The sequence below is a fragment of the Falco punctatus genome (genome assembly GCF_963210335.1).
Source record: "Falco punctatus genome assembly, chromosome: 8".
Lineage (NCBI taxonomy): Eukaryota > Metazoa > Chordata > Aves > Falconiformes > Falconidae > Falco > Falco punctatus.
In genome coordinates, this window is record NC_137588.1 from 39,145,858 (window position 1) to 39,164,085 (window position 18,228).

General features: G+C 38.7%; 1 protein-coding gene across 18 annotated transcripts in view; it reads right to left on the reverse strand.

Annotated features, from left to right (window-relative positions):
- Positions 1-18,228, reverse strand: part of GTDC1 (glycosyltransferase like domain containing 1) — a 342,121-nt gene that overhangs the window by 306,838 nt on the left and 17,055 nt on the right. Inside the window, exon 1 of one of the 18 annotated variants that reach the window (XM_080399707.1) lies at positions 11,287-11,358. The exons of the other annotated variants lie outside the window; for them this stretch is intronic. The gene's annotated coding sequence lies outside the window, so the exon portion shown is untranslated. Of the gene's footprint in view, positions 1-11,286; positions 11,359-18,228 lie in introns of those variants that run through there. 18 annotated transcript variants of the gene reach the window in all.

Here is an 18,228-nt window from a genome sequence, read left to right on the forward strand (position 1 = left end):
CAAATTCTAGAAAATGAAAACTTCCTGAGCAAAACTAACAGCCTCTTCAAACACTATTCATAATGTTTTGTTATTAACTATTTCCTCACTAAATGACTTCTTTTTTTTAAATTTAGATTCACAGATATGCCAGGCTGCTAAATAAAACAGCAATTCAAAGACTGAAGACATTTTACACATGCTTTACAACTAATGAATTTCAAAAGTTGAAAGAGAACATTGCAAAGAAGTTAGTTAAAAACAGTAGTGAGATTCTGTAAATAGATTCAACTCTTCAAAAGAAAATCAGTCACTGCATGCAGCTTTAAAGCCAGTCTTTCAAGTTAGGATTAAACTAAACCTTTATTTAGAGAAATGATACTAAATAAAAAGTACAAAAGTTCCAAGTGTAAAAACAGTACTAATCCTCCCCAAAATACCCCTTTTTGGGGGGGGACAAGAAGCTCTACAGGTTGCAACAGCACTGCTTGCACGAGTGGATTGGGAGCCCTACTCATTTTTTCCCATCCCTTGACTGTATGTGCTTATAGGAAGATAAACAGAATGACCCATCTTTGTGATGGGGAAATCTTTGTGACTGATAACAGTATTAGGCAGATGAGTGGCTCACACTTAACTTACTGTCAGCCACATGTATGAAGTAATGCACAAGACTAAGTCAAAACACCATTTTGCAGTACATGGTGGAATAAGGCTTTCATATGTTGTCATCTTTGATGCCATGATGAATTTTTTCTATTTTTTCCTTGACATAACATGAAGTTTAGAAACAAAATACTCTCTTAATTCATGGACTGATAATCATTGCTACACTACTGACACAGAGATGCACAGCTGTTTACAATCATTGAAGAAACCCAACCATTAGGATTTTCCCCCACTCCGAAAATATCTAGGGCTTCAGGTTTCCTCCAAGGTATCAAAGACCTAGTAATGTAGGCTCTTGCAAAGAACCCAAAATGGATATCTCCATTTAAAGTGAAGCAGAGTTGAACATAAATCAGTAAGAGTAGCATATATCATTAAAATTTACTGGCAGCTAACACATAGGGTCCTTTCAAACACCACAAGAAAGCTGTAACTGTAGTAGTGAGTAGCAGTACCTGAATTAGCTTTATCTAGCTAGCAGAGATAAACACTAAAGGCAGAAGGAAGCTTTAGCAACCAAGATAAACATTTTCCAAGAATGCACAGTATGTAATTACATTGCTGCCATATGCAAATCAGGTGTCACTGCATCTGCACCACCGCTGGTACCCACAATACCAAGACCAACTCAGTCTAGGTATGTTTAGCATATCTTTAAAACAACACACCTTTTATTTTGTGTCTGAAGACCTATCCTTTGATTTGCTGAAATGCGAATATAAAAAAAAAGCAGAAATCCTTACAAAGGAATGATAATAGCTAGCTGCTTTGATACCTATGGCTACATGACTAAAACCAAGCAATTCAAAGAAACAACTAATTCAGTTTAAAGTTGCAAAGTTATGTGGTGGTTTGTTTTTTTTTTTTGTGGTCTTTAACTTATCTGCAAGGCTCTTTCATCCAATTTTGTAAGGAAGTGTAAGCAGCCATTCTGAATTGATTATTACAACTTTAGGATGAGTGACACTTGACTGAAAAAGTAAAAGGATGTCAGTTTTCTTTGTTTTCATTTTCAAAGAAGGAACACGAAAATACTCTTCTCCCTTCATGCTGTTCTTCTATTCAAAAATGAAAATTAAAGATTGTGGTTTGGGGCCACAGTCTTGGCCTCCATCCTCCCTCCACAATGACCAAATACATAGAAATATTTGTCTGATAGTTTAGGTAAAATTCGTCAGCGGTCTGGACAATATAAGCTGAACATAAAGTCTTATTTTACAAAAATTAGGTCACATTCCTGCACACAGGATGTCTGCAATATTTGGTCCAAGTCACCTGTAGCCTATATTCTTCCAATGCATTAGAAGCCACCAAAATACCACATGGCTCTTCTTTGCTGCAGCAATTCAAGAAATTCAAGGATGCAGGCACTGACTCAGGGGGGTTTATTTTTCTTTCTAAAATTTATGTTTTGATCCTAGCAATTCATCTTGTGCCATAAAATGTTTATGGTTTCAACTTGTATGGAGAATTCAGCAGCCTTCAGAGATCGAAGGGCCATTCTTACTGTCAAAACTGTAAGCTTCACAATAACTTCATTTTCATTAGTTTCACAAAAGAGATAGAAATACGTAAATCTTTTAGCTGCCAATAGCCTTACAGAATAAAAACATGCAACACCAGCCAGTGAGTTTTTGCTGACCACAGAACACACAACTAGCTTTTGTCAAATGTTTTTAGAACTGTGCAGTCACTTGTCCATTTTTAAGACTATAATTCAATTGCCAAAAAAATTGTAACCTAACACAAAAATGCAGCTTTTCTAAGAGGTTTAAAAAAAACATTATCTACTTTCAATATAAAAGATAAAAACATTTTAAGTCATTATTTCCTCTTCAGGCTTCCCTCCTAGGTGCAGAGAGGGGCTTTAGTTTCCACTAAGTCGAGATGAACCAGTTGGCCTAGAAAGCTCATTCAATGCTGCAAAGCTATCATGCTGAAAATCCAGGTTTTATGTCTAAACTTTTATGCCCCAGGTTGGCCAGGATCAAGAGTTCTACAGGGGCTCTGTACATCCATCCTCAAGAACAACACTACTTCAGTTTCTCACTCTCATCATTTAAATAAATTACATTGATGGGTTATTCAGTGATTCAGGTAAGTACATAGTACCTGGAAAGCTACCTAGTGAATCCTTTAACCTCATTAAAATCTGGGTATTTGCTGTAAGAAAGGTTTTTTAAGTTGGAGGCTTTCATTTTCAGCTACTTCTTCCTGAAGAAATAAGAAAAACAAGCCTCTCTCTGATCTTGGCGATAAAATTGCTTCCTACAGATCTGCACCTTTATCTGTTATAGGGTCTCTAAGCCAGTATAAGTTAAATATCCCTTAAGTGAAGGGATGTGTGTGTGAACATATATAAAAATATATATGTATACAAAGTCCATTTTTTGAATACTTTGAGCCCATGCTAAGTAAGGTTTTTTAAATTGTTTCTAACTATGCCCCTATACACATCTAAGATATGGTTAGAATTGCCCTGCTACATAAACATATTCATGGAAAAATTGAACAGAAGCAACAACAACAACAAAAAAAAAAAAAATCACATAAAACAGAAGAGTACAAAACAAGACAGAAAATTGGTATTTTAAGATTTACTTTTGCAAAAGCTATTCTGGCTACACCAGAATCCTACCAAGCATGCTGGCTCAGATGAACCTGCAACACATACGCAGGTTCTAGCCAGCACCGATACAGCTGTTGTCTCCTAGCAAGCATCTGAGTAACTACCCCTGGTTGTCTCATTAAAAAAAAAAAAAAAAAAAAAAAAAAAAAAAACACCACACACCGAGACAGAGAGAATATACTGTTAGAAAGTATGCCAAAACTGTGAGTTATTGAGACTACATACTGGAAATCACCTAGAAATAATTATTAACTCTTTACTAGAATCCTGTGAAATTTCCAGTAGATAACATTCAAATTCAAGCTGTCAGGAAAAAGAAAACAGAAAAAGAACATAGCCTATGTATAAACACAAGTACATACAATGCACCAATTCAAGTTCTACACTTGCCTTCTCTTCTGCATGGGAAAAGCCCATGCTACACCTCGCTGAAAAAATATAGCAATCTTCTCCCACACCTCAGCCACTTCCAAACCAAAGTGCAGCATGACATTTGATATGCACGCTTTCGAGCCGCGCTTTGCAAGCCTGTGGTAAAGTCCTTTTTAAAGATGATGTGAATTACAGGTATGCAGATGGAAGTGCTCGGAGGGGTTCTAGTTTCAGTCTCTGAAGTACCTTCATGGCAGTAACCACATGATTCAAAACCGTCTGTACTCATTGCTGCTATCATTTGAACACAGGATATCATTTTGCTTTGCACTAAGACATATTCCTCAGGTTTTAAAGTGCTACGTTTTCATAATTCAGCAAAAGAACCCAAGCTTCTAGCAATAGCACCTTGAAAGAGCAATGGAAGACTCTAATTTTTTCTGGTTTTGAATTAAATTTTACCATTTCTAAGCCTCCAATAATTTAAAAAAATTCTTTCTCCATCAGCTAGGCTTCCATTAGGCTTTTACTTGTGAAAAGTGGCCTTGTTAAAAACAAAATACATTCCAATGTAAAACATAGTTGCACATCCTTTGTGAAATCTGACCACACAAGAAAAAGGTACAAAGTCAGAAGGAACTGCTTTCAAATAACAGGAAGGCATCAGAGACAGTGCACAGAGGCCCCCCACAACGCAGCCGGTCATCACCACTCCAGCTTCAGCCCACCACTTCTCCAGAGGGGATGAAGACAAGCTGAACACTCAGAAGGTGCAATGGGAAGGCCTTGCGTAGGAGAGCAGTAGTTGGGAGAAGTCCATAGTATAGTCCTTGGAGGTACTCGTCCTTCTAGACCTGAGCACCCAAGAACAAAATGATCACCTTTATAATTCTGCAACCCCCATGCTGTCTTGCATTTTTACCAGCACCACAGTGCAAAGGAGCCAACAGCTGAGACGCACCCTGAATTTTCTTCTACACTTAGCGACAACCCTTGCATATCAAAGCCCACACATGAAAAACCACTAACATTTATGGAGCCACTTAACTGCACACTGAAGCTTGAAATGAGTTACAGGTGGACAGGTTGTAATTACCTGCTATATACCTGATGCAAATCAATAACAAACTGGATGTTGGTCCCCTCAGAGTGGCACTGGTGGTCTCCATCTAACCTCCACTCATCCCAACAAACACCTGTCTGCCCTTGGACCCACTATTGCTTTCCATGTGCTAGTAGTATCTCAGTGCATGGCCCACCCCTATGCTCTACCCCATATGAATTAAAGCACGATAAATGTCTTTTAGAAAAAGTACCTAAGCAGCTTGCAGCCACATACTCAAAATAAGAAGCTGAAAGTCTCATGGAGTTACAATGATACTTTGGTACCTAAATGTTTAAATCAATTCTGAGAACAGCAGTTCAGCAAAGACTCTCAAAAACTTTCATAAATCCTATCCTGTACAATGTCAATCATAGTTCTGTCTTCACAACATACACAATTTTTACAGTTTACGGTAAAAAAATATGCAATGTGTAATACTTGTGTGAACCAACATTTCTTTTTTCGCCCCAAATCACACCAAGTTCACTCACTTGGGGACTGGATCAGAGGCAAGAGAGACACTGTTCTTTATGTCAGGCTGTTTCTCCCCACTTCTGAACAGGCTGTGCTACCTGTCCTCTCCCACCTGCTGATACATACCAGATGATGATACTACTTTAAGTTCATGGGACTTTTACCTCTGCCCAACTCACGAGGCTACTGTGAGCCTTGCGTATCTGTGCAAGAAGCAGCCTCAGAGGCATTACAGATCTTCAGCATCTGGCAAAACCCCTGCATTGAGAAAGCATCGTGGTGGCTGTAAGCAATCTGTGGAAGTAGTAAAGGGCCTGGAGTTTGTTGTTTACTCCTGTATTTCAAATTTAATTAAATCTGAAACATGGCAGAATTTAGGACACAAATAATTAAAACATTCATCATAAATACATTCATAACTTCATCTATAATCCTTGGCATTTGATTTCATGTGAATAACCAAAAGCCTGTTATTTCCTGTAGTAAGTTATGATTTACGTCTTCAGCCTCTTTCCTCAATCTCACATGTATCATCTGCCTGAAAAAAATCCACCTGTGTGCCCAAGCTATGGGTATAAAACCTTCCCCAACCATAGCGGATGGTAATACCACCTACAAATTGCAAACACTGTAGTACTTGAAAGGTTTTCTTCAGTGTTTCCACTCTTTGGCAATACCTAAAGGAAAAAGCACTACTCAAGAACTAGGCTTTCCAAAACTCTACTTTTTCAACAACTTTTCCTTATGGCTTCACTATTGCACTGGCTGCCACTGAAAACAAATTAGGCAAGTATTTCCTACATTACACTAAGAATGACATAGCATTAATTGATTGCAGCCTACAACATTTTAAAAATACCAAAAAAAAGTTTTTCTTAGGCAATTTACTTACTCCCTAGAGCCACCTGACTACTCAACTGATAGTTTTATAATATTCCTATTTTATTGTTATCAAAGAGACTGAGTGAAGAATGATAGGGAAAACCCCACATCTTTACAATAAAAAGCGGCTGAAAAACAGCTTCTTAACAAGACACTTTCTAAGCTTTAAAAGTAAGAATTCCCTGAAAAACCTAGGCGCTAGGAACATAAATAACTACTGTAAGGAAATGGCAAGGTAAGGGAGGAAAAGAGTATCACAAGCATCAAACAAGCCAATAAACACTTCATTAGAATAAATGGACTGTAAAAGTTCGAACAATCTCCATGCTATGGAGACCTCAAATAATGCTCCTACAACAGACAATTACAGTGCTAGCACACTTCTGGTGCCTCAGAATCAAATACACAAATCAATTAGGACACCAGAGGAAATGTTTGTCAATATAAGCAACACAATCTAAGAAATAACTTGAATTCTCTGCTGTCTCATAAGAGCAGATGCTGCAGCCCTTCCCTCCTTGCAGCCTGTAATATTGTCTTTTGTAACTTGACCACATATTTTAATTTAACACATCGGAGCCTAAAACCTTTAAGCTTGTTACTCTTCCATCAAATTCAGTACAAAATGCCTAATGAGTTCAGACGTTATTGGAAAAGAAAGAGGAAAGGGGAAGGAACAGCACTGACACACACCATGTCACACCAGCTTCCTAGCTTACACAGACCAGGCTTGGAGCAGTTTTAGATGCACACAAGCTGTACAGTGCATGGCCCACTCCTATGCTCTACCCCATATGAAATTGAGCACAATAAATGTCTTTTAGAAAAAGTACCTAAGCAACTTGCAGCCACATATTCAAAATAAGAAGCTGAAAGTCTCATGGACTTACAATGAGACAATGCACACAATGAAGTACAAAGCCTTCCATTCAGAGAGCCAAAGCCAGCTGGTTAAACGTTACAGACACTGGGGAGGGGGGATCCCTCCCTTAAAATACTGACTAATATGTCTACTACATGCAAAATCCACAAAAAAGTGATCAGATTTTCATTTTATTTTTAATGCACAAGTGAGTGTCTTTTACACTTGAAGATACAACTGAATTTATTAATTCTCAGTGTGAGAAAAACTGATTTCCCCCAGCAGACGTGCAAAAAACCAGTCCCAATTCACTGTTGACCACCATTAGTTTGAACAGTGGAATTCCATATTTTTATTTTTGGGGGGAGAAGGCAGGGCGGTAAATAGGAGATACATATCTGACTGGCCACACATTTTTGGTCATCTCTTCCTACGTCACTGTAGGGCCCACCTGCCTCTCAGGTTTGTCACTCCTGTACAGCCACATGAAGCCAGTCTACTTGAATTACAAGTACAGCACAATTGGTAAGAAACATACCTCGTTCATGACCTTAACATTTCCTACCTCTGTTGCCACTACGCAAATCCAAGTTGTGATTAAAAAGCAGAAAGAGAAGCCAGCAAGCATGTGGCCAGTCTTCCCTTGAAGGAAAAATCCCTTCAACTCCCAAAACCAGCCACCTTACCAGACTTACCATACACTGGAAGCACAATGTGAACTGTACCATCATTTCAGGACAAGCACAGGAGAAATCATTAGCAGACATTTACTAAAATCAAGAACTCCATACCCATTGAACCAGGCACAAAAAGCCATCAAGTCTCCTTATTTTATACAGCCAGTTAGTGCCGCCATACAATCAAGACAGACAGAGCAAGGTAGACCCCAGATTGCACACACTGAAGTCTTTATTGCAGAGTACCTGCTCAAACAGGCATCACACGGAGAGGTAAGAAAAGTTGTTTAAACTTGATCCATTAACAGTCTTCTGAAAAGTAGCACCTTCACAATTAAGAGTATCATCCCACAAAGCACAGGATGAAGCTGAACTAATGAATCTACTCTGGAATTGATGATACTCTGCATCAACAAGTGACCCACAAAAAAAGAGACAACATACTGCAAGAGCAGGGAGCCCAGGGCTCCAACTCTACACTGAATTATTGGCTATGAGCCACTGAACTCCTGCACCTTGTTTTCTGCCTGTCAAATGGGGAATTATACACTTTCCGTTTTTCATCTAAAAAACACATCATATTTATCAGAATATTTATCAGAAGCACCATTTACCTGCATCCAAAACTGGGAGGAGTAAAATACCAGGCTGTGCTGCTTTAGACGTCTGCAACACAGCAGTTTGGGAATCTTGCCTATGGATCCCAGTGGTGAGCTGTACCTTTTCCCATCCATTCTATCTGCTTCAGCCCCATGGACAGACGATAAAGTGCAATTTTCCCAACTGTAATAGCATTCTTAAATCTGAATAGACTTGGGGGGAGGGGGTGGAGGAAGGAAGAGAAAAAAAGATATGAGCTCATCTGGTCTAACTTTCCAGCTGGTTTAGGCTAAGAAGCTTTGTCAAAATACTACATCACCCAAATATTTATCCCAAATACTGTCCTTAGTCTGGTAAGATCTGGGAGATGGTGGGGGAAGGGTGGAAGACTTCACTTGAGCTAAAGGCAAAAGACAGGAGAATCCACAGTCACCTAGACCCATTGATCATCAAGAGCAGGTAGGTCCATTTACCTCACACTTGATCAAATCCCATGATGGAGGAGGTAGGTGAGCCTTGTCTCCTCTCCCCCAAGATTCCACCAACCTGACCTGCCATTATAGGTCCTCTCTACAGGAGATGGCCACCAGTATCATTCTAAGCATGTCAGGAAAACATCCCACCCCACCAGCACTCAAGACAACATACCAACAGCTGCCTTGCAGTGCTGTGTAAGTGAATGTCAAGGTTTTACATGTTGGTCTACTTCATGGTGTCTTTTGTATACCCAAAGACTGCACTAGCCCTTTCGCCATGGCATTATAGTCAGCACACAGCTAATCACACAGAATCAGGGAATGGATGAGGTTGGAGGAGACCTCCGGAGACCAACTAGTCCAAGCCCTCTGCTCAAGCCAGGTGTCAACTACAGCAGGTTCCCCAGGACCACACTGAGTTTTGAGCATCTCCACAGATGGAGACTCCACAGCCTATCTAGGCACCTTGTTCCAATGTTCAGCTGCTACAGTAAAAAACTTCCTGTGTTTAATTTCCCATATTTCAGTTGGTGCATGCTCATCTCTAAGCTAAACTATCCCAGCTCTCCCTACCTCTCCTCATATCATACCTGTGTTATTAAAACAAGGTTTCCCAACTTAAGTTTTAGTGTATTTTGATGACTGAACTACATGACTAACTGTGGATATATTCCTCCAGTATACTTTGCATCATCTGAAAAATAAAGCAGCAAAAATTAAATCACCAACAAAACTACTGATTAAGCGTAACTGGGCCATAAACAGACTGGAGACTCACTTGATGTAGGTGTTTCCCATCCCATTCAAAGTTACGCTGTAAGCAACAGGACATTTTTAATCTTTTCTGTGTCTCAGCTACATATAATCCAAGTTTTTATATCAAAATACTATGTTCCAATAATTTAATGCTTTAAAATAAATTAGTTTAATATAACAACATAGGCCAGACACACAATCCTATTAAAAAAAATATCAGCTTTGTCTCATCACAAAGCCTTCTATCATGAAACCATAGTGACCAGCATTTCCCCACCCTCCCAGCTTTTAAGCCTTCACTGACAGAAGTCCAAGTTAACCTTTACTTTACTTTGTCCTGGGCTAAATCCACTTTCCTGGGCAACATCCTTTTTAATATAAAAACTTTTTGGAAGTCTTCCAGTACTTTGAAAGAAACACATTTAGAAGATATGCAACAGTTAACATGAGTGGTTTTAGAGGCTCCTGAGACAGTTCTCAAATCCCTATGATGTGATGTCCAGATATGTTTATATATTTTTTTTTATTTAATAGTTAATTTTAGAAATCACTCCCATACCACCTTTAGCAAAGTGGGTGTGAACTTTCTACTTCAAACAGAAAAATGACACCAGAAAGGAGAAAACACTATAATAAAGTGCATAAGCAAAATTACATTAAAAAAGGCCAAAAAAATTACATTAGAATAGTACAAGTTTATTCTTAATGATGTCTAAGAGAAAGAGCTGACTGTTTATGAGACACACTGAAAATGACTATTTCACCCTGTAGATGGCTGCCTTGAAGCCAGAGGACCACCTGCATCAGACACAAAGATCAGAAGATTGTGATGTTTATACACCTAGAAGTTGATATCCGTCCACTTCTCAACTGCAAGTTAAATTACATGTTTCTGCTTACTTCTCAACGTGACAAGGCTTAATACTTTTTTACTTCAGTCTTCACAGAAGAACTTAAGATTCTCCACAGCAATGAACTTGTAGGTTTTCAACCCAAGCTTTCAAAGAGTTGGGTAGAAATAGGATGGGAAGATAGTTTTCAAAACATAAATGCAAACTGACAAAGTCTGAGGTCTTTTCCTATTGAATACTGGTAGAACTAGTTGAATTAGCTCCTGAATCACCTGCAGTTATCTTTGAAGGCTTGTGGAAGTCAAACAAGCTCCCAAAGACATGAAGTGCTAGCACAAACAAAACTTATTCCAAAAAGAGAGGAAAACAGAGAAATTAGGATTACAGACAAGCAATCCTTACTTCCACACCAACAGGTGGTGATTTATTTGTACACATCTAAGAGAACTGGCCAAAAAAAGTCACATCAAACTACTCTTAATTTTCCCCTCTGACAAGAAACACATCTTGACCTTTAGCAAGGGGTGGTTGGTTTTTTTACAGAACATTTTAGGAAATAAAAAAAGAGGAAATACAATCTAGGTTATACCACTAAGATGCGGGAACATCACAGGATGCAAAACCATGATGTGGGAGTAAGTACCAGTAGTCTGCTACGAGAATGGCAGAGCACTGCAAACAGGCAGGAATCTCTCCTCAGCCCAGCATGCTTCAGTATTTTCACTGATGGCTTGCCGAGTATACACTTGAAAATCTTAGCAACACTGAGCCCTGGGAAGTGTTACAAGCAAATACTAGAATTACAATCTCTCTTCAACTGACATGCCACTTTTGATTTGAGAGCTCGAACCCTAAGAAAGAAGTTTAGCAATTAAATTTTAAATTGTGTTCTTTTACCTTTTTTTTTTATATGTATATTTAAGCCATGAGTGATTCAAACAGGTTTCATCCTACCTGAAAACAAGAGAGGAACAATTCTCAGGATCCTTCCGCATTGGATTTCTACAGGTGTAGCACGCACCTACACTGAAACAATGGCAACGGAATAGAGAAAAATACATGAAGAGATGCTTCCACATCAGGGAAATAGCACACAGGTCCCAGCACTGCAGAGGCACAGATGACCAGCCCCCACAGATATCTTGCTAAACTTCACCAGGTCTGTCCTCCAAACTCTAGTTTTTCCAGGCTGAACCTCAATGCGGAATGAAAGAATTCAGAGGTAGTTCTGAGTAAAGGATATGTAACGCTCCTAACTCCCTACGCAGGCTGTTCTGCGAAGAGATAAGGCTCAGTCCAGTGTTTTTAAAAAGACAAGAATTTTAAAAAGTTATGAAGAAAGCAAATAGTACTCTTCTCTAATAGCTACGTATACACTGCAGCTCTTCAGTTAGCCAATTAGCAAAAACATTAAACCATCAAACTTGCATCATTTTTACAGCATGTAAAAAAAATGTTTTTATATATATTATGATTTTAAGAAGTATAACAGAGTGCTACTGTAATCTTCTAGTTATATTTTTGTTAGTTTTTACTGTCAAAACATTTAAATGATGAACTTTATTTGAAGATGACTAATTATAATGTATTCTCTTTGGGGAACAGGAGTTGAGTATCCTAGCATCAATTAAATGAAATGTGCTCTCCTAACTTAAGATTAAAAACTAAAATGCAGCCAAAATAAGTTTCTTCCTCACATCTGTCAGATCACAAAAGCATCCAGTACAACAGGATAATATTGCCAGAAAACCTTAAGACTTGCAAAAAGATATTATTTTGTGTATGTGGCTTAGCTCCGAAGCTAAACCAGAAATGACATCCCAGCTTAGGGTAGTAAGCCTTTTTGCCAATGAATTTCTTGTAAAGTCAACAATTATAATTTATTCTGATCCTTTGTGTCACCATATTAGTAGTTATTTTTCAGCAATCCCAGAGCAGCAACAAATAATGCCATAGAAGAGGACTGATATAATTACAGGCTGAAAAAGATAGGCCAGCACCCTTACACTCAAAACTACCCTCCATGGCTCCTTCATACCCCATATGTTGCTAATAAAACTGTTTGAATCATACCTATGAGACAGTTTTACTGATATTGTATCAGGTCCCTAGGTTCTTTGTATGAGATACGATGTCACTAGCACTATAACTATGCAAATTTTGTGATACAGGATCCCACTGGACACAATATTACATACGTAATTCGCAGTATGAAACCGTGCATTAACAATAATTCTAGTGTTATATAAATGAAACCACTATGTTTATTGAAAAACTCACCACACTACAATGAAATCAAATTTTAAAAGCAATAAAGAGCTACTGATGTGCTCATAGTAAAGATGGCAACATTGGTATTTTTCACCCAAACAATGTAAATTTTGCTTTGTGTGTTCACATGACAATGCTTTACAGAAACTTTTAGCACCCACACTGAATAAATGCAACTCCCTCCCTCCACAAAATTAATTAATGATTTAAAATAGGAACCTTCTGAGCCCCATTTTTAGAAACAATCATGATTTTCAGCAAGAATCTGAACTGTATTCATGTGCAAGCATGCTTCTCAGTTTCTACTGCTAATAAAAGAATAAATGATAAATAGTAATAGAAAAGAACTGCAGCAGTAAAAAAAAAGCAGCTTGGGGATAACAACATACATCGCGCTGAAGCACCTCAGAAGTATCATCCTCTAGTCAGAAAACACCTGCGCTCTAATTCTGCATCTGACTTCAAATATCTGTATGACCTCAGGCAAATAATGCTTCTTCCTAGCTGACATCATGTGCCTTAAGGTCTCTTCTAATTTCCTGCATAAGAATGCAGTCAGTGCTTCATATCCATATTTGCAAAAAGGCATGTCTGAAAGACCTTAAGTGTTGCAAGAATAGACAGCAGAGGTGCAAACAAATCTCACAGTACAAGCGGCTTAATATACGTTCCTCTTTTTTGTGTTCCCAGTGATTTCTTCCCTCCACTATAAATGTCTTGGTTTGCTGCAGGTGGGGAATACTGGGGGCTTGTAAGAAGTCTATTTTTTAAAAGAAATCTAAGAGAAAGGTAACAGGCTAGCATGATAAAGTGAGTCTGGTAAAAAGCCAGACTTAGGAGATAAAAGTACGCTATTTCATCAAGGTGCTGGGAGAATTAATAAACCAGAGAATTTTGTAAAGTAAGTTGGACAGTGAATTTCTATAGTAAATTGCCCAATATGTACAGGAAAAAACCCACAGCTCAGTATTCCTTGGAAATATTTTTAATGCCTGCAACTACAGATAGAAAATATAAGTGACACATACCACAACTAGCTAAGAAATCTCACACTGAGAAGCACTGACTTAGTTATAACTGATGCAAGTTTTTACTTAATGGAAGAAAAACAGAGTTGTATCCAGGCACTCCGTAAGCAAGATGATGAACTGACTGTTTCCTATGAGTACAGCTTGTGGGCTTCTACTACAAGGGTAGTTTAAGTGGTAACTTTTCCTGAAGTTTTCCTTGACACCATCCTCTGCGCAATACAAAAAACATAGTAGTTTTATTCTCTATTTAAAAATAAACAAATAGCAGCTTATGCAACATCTTAACGAGGCAGAAAGTTCACACTCCATCCCATGAACATTCTGCCCTCTGGTATTGCTGCTACATTTTACCATCATACAATTCTGAGAGAATTATATACCTATTTTCAAAGTTTGAAATAAACCCCTCCTCCCCAAATATGGCCCAAAGCTGTTACGGAGCAACTTATTTTTAGAAAAAGCACTTATGCAGATACTTAATTTTAATTAATAGTCTCACTGACTTCAACATTTGCACAGCAAGACAACTCCACGCTCCAATTAAAGCGGGCACGTAAATGCTTTGCTGATTCATGGCCAAAAGCATGACAGGAACATCATTATATAAAATGCTTGTAAAATTTAAAGAAAAGAAAAATAACAGCAACCTCTCCCTCAAACAGAGCATTAGAAACCCTGTAAAACTCACAGCTTGAGCAGAACTTACAGGTTGCTGAATATACGAATGCTAGGAGCTAAGAGGCTACAAAACATTCAAAGAAATTATTTCAGAGTGGGCAAAAGAATTTTGAGGAACCGTCTTAATTACGTGGAGACTGTATGAGCCCCAGCTCTCCATCCCTGGCATCTACTCTCTGCCCAGATGGGGTTTTCAGGAGTTGACAATTCTCTACCGGTAGGCTGGAAGCAGCTGCACCTTCACCACTGATGCCTTGCTCTCTTTTTCCATTGTTCACACCACAGATAAGCCGATTGCTTTCCATAATTAATTACATCTAGCTCAGTTCCACCACAGGTCACACTGAACATCTTTAGCATTCACTTCCAGGGAACAGCCACTCTGAGTTGCAACACTGCCTAAAATAATATACCTATAATAAATCTAACTTTGAAGTAATATGACACACAAGAAACACTAGTTGAGTTTTGCTCACTACCTACGTAATATAAAATTGTAAGCTTTAATTTTTAGGCAGAATCCTTAAAGATAATCCATAAAAAGAGGTTTTGTTGAAATACTCTCTGGTCCTATTTATAAGTAAAACTGTGGCACTTGATGGCCTGTGACTCACCACTACACACTCATAATTGTAGAAGGTTAAGTGTAAGATGACCTTCATTCCAGACAGCCAAGCAACACTTAAAAAGTAATCCTACACACACTTTTATTACAGCATCAAGAAAGTTACAGCTGATAGCAAAACTGAGTTGAATGTAAAAACTGGAAAGCAGTAGCCACTAAGAGTTAAACTGTTTAACAAAACAGTAAGGACGAGAAGTGGCTTCCCAAATAGCCTGCTTCCTCTCTCCTGCACCCTGATGAACAACTAGGTGCTGCGCAATGAATCTGGCTGCTGGATGATGGGGCAGGCAGAAGCCACAGGGGTTTGCTGCTAACTGGGGTGTTCACCTCCTCAAGACACTCCTCTGGGCGTGAATACCAGTGCGAACCTCCAGCCAGCCCAGAACAAACACCTCCTCACAATATATACTCCAGGAAACCACTGAGCTAAAGACTCTTCCACTCGCAAAACCTGCAACAGCAACATTCATCACATGAGGCTTAGCATCACACAGCTGTGCTACAACGTGAGCAGCGAAGAGACCCAAGTCACCTCTTCATCACCTAGTCCAGCAGGAAGAGGACAGCCTAGGTGACGGACAAGAAACAAAACTGACACAGAAGTACAGGCAGAAAATTAACATCTGAGCAGTTTTCTACAGGACCAACTTAGACACAGGACAGCCGATTAGCTGCAGCCCGGCATTAGGCTTGCCAGGCTGCCCTGCACACATAAGGTAGCACACACGAGCTAAAATAAAGCCAGGCCAAACCTGACTTGGCTCTGCACAGCGCCAGATTGAGCGTTTCTCCAACTGTTTCACACCTAATTTACGGAGCATATTATCCATCCACATATTCGCGAGATCTAACCTGAGAAGTGACTAGAATCAAACTCAGTTCATTGACTAATGCTTATGTGAAACACAGAAAGCAAACATAACACAGTGGAACATAACACAAGAAAATGCATTATTTTTATTCCGTCTCCATTGAGCAGCCTAGTACTTTTGAAGGATTAATGAAAAAGCTATCAAGAAATAATACAGAAAAAGAATGCTGATTCTCGGTGAACACACCAATGCATGAGAAACTGCAGAGACCTTTTTGGTAGTAGAGAGTGAAGCCAGGACATTCCAAGAACTACACGGACACATGAACTTGCCCTCTTGACCCAGAATCCCAGTTTATTTGATTTTTATAGAACAGCATTTTGATACTTCCTCCCTGCATCACAGACTAATACTCCTCAATTAACAACACAACACTGTCATTATTCTCACAAAATCGGCAACACTTTTTTCACACCAAGATTTAATAAAGAATAGAGAACTCTGCCTAAACATCCAGAACAGAAAGCATTTACCTTAAAATTTACAATAATTCACTTAAGAGAACCGGTCAATAAGCATATGTAAACACATCAGGATTATTTCCACAAACTTTACTTGTTAAACAGGACACAATGTTTCATTTACAACTGTTATTTTTTAATCAGGAACTGAATACAAGTCCAGGAAGAGCAGGAATAAGTAAGTTTCTAAACAAACAACTTACACAGTTGCTTTTTAACAGGAACAGACAAAACATTCCTTAAAGTCTCATTTACAAACCAAAGCTGACCTCAGGCATCACATTCAGTATGTATGAGACAACGTACGTAGATACTGACCTTAATACTACTACAGGGGCAAATTTCGCACAAGGAAGACATGCTTTTGAACAAATGTTTTCCAATGTATTAGGCATACAGAAGCTTTTTTCTGCATCAAGAACCGCATGTCACATTCCTTAAACCGTTTCTTTTCTTGACCAAATACACTGTGGACAACCTACAGAGGATGCCCCTCAGTGTTCCTCTTTGAGGTTCTCATCTACAGTTTCCACTAACAATGAAAACTACGTGGATTATTCTTCCCCCTCAAAAATCACAGTCACATTTAGAGTTGGCCTTCCTAAGCTCACGTGCCAAAATAATACCCTAAGTGATTAGAGACTTTCAACACTAACAGAAGCTCTGATAGAGATTTTTATTGGGTTTAAATCAAGTGCAGATCCACAGCCCACAGTAACACAAAAGCAGGGAAAGCAGAGGATGACAAGCAGCAGGAACAGCTATATGAGATGCGTGACAATCCAGGAAAAAAACTAGCGAATAGTCTGACTTAAAACACAAATGGGAAGAAGAAAACACTAATTCCATACTTACCAGGCCTTACTAGAACTACCGATGCAGAGTCTATACGCTCTCTCCACACACACGTACTCTTAGATCTTTTCATCCCATCTGGAGCTACAACAGGCAAAAGGAATAGAGCTGGCCCACCAAAACATACCATGTTTTCAACCTCACCCGAATGCTTCACATGTTCCACAGCAGATCCACTAAATCCTTGACCATACCTTGACTGTCAGGTTTCTCTAGATCTTTCAGTTCTGAAGAGTGGCCCCTGCCCATCTAATCCCTTCCATGGATCTTAACATTATTTTAAATGCCTGAAAGACAATGTCTCGGTCTCTTATTTGCATGCTATAAAATGTTCTTGAGGCTTTCCTTGGGAAAGTCTCGTTAGCTGAGGTAACAGGCTCTAACAGCATTCAACATTTAAAACAACTGTCAAAGAGGCCAAAGTCCCAGCCTGCACCCCAAGACCCAAACTGTAAACCATCTCCCCGAGCATAACAAAGTTAACCAAATGTTTAACACTGGACACATCTAATTCTTTGCACTCCATAGATTACAGAACAATTAAGAGGCTGGAAACAGAAAACTGGCTTAAAGTGAAGTTATACAACTGGATGGGCAGAATGCTTTTGTCCACAAGAAAGCATTTGCATATCTAACTTCAGATGTTTTAAATAGGTTTATATTGAATTAAAAATAGAATTTAAAATAGATTTTTATTGTACTAAAAAGCATGTTTTATATCTGAGTTACTGTATCACCGAATGTAAAGAATCCCTTGGAACCCACAGACTCCCCATACAGAATGTGCATGTTCTTGACGATTTATCTTTCTACATCAAACTCTTCAAGCTGTAGACCACCACAATAAATTAAGTAAAATTCAGAATATAATGTTCTAATACTGTCTTTAAAGTTAAATACAATACTGGCAAATGCTTACCAGGTTACACGTGCTAAGCAGTGCACGTGATAATCATAATGATGAATGTGTAATCTAATGCCCATTCACTTTGATTTATATGAGCCATCATACAAGTCTCACGTATCCATTTTAAGTCAATGGGAAGGATCCCATTTTTCCTGACCTGAATCAGTGTTCAGTCTAAACTGAACCACATTTTTCC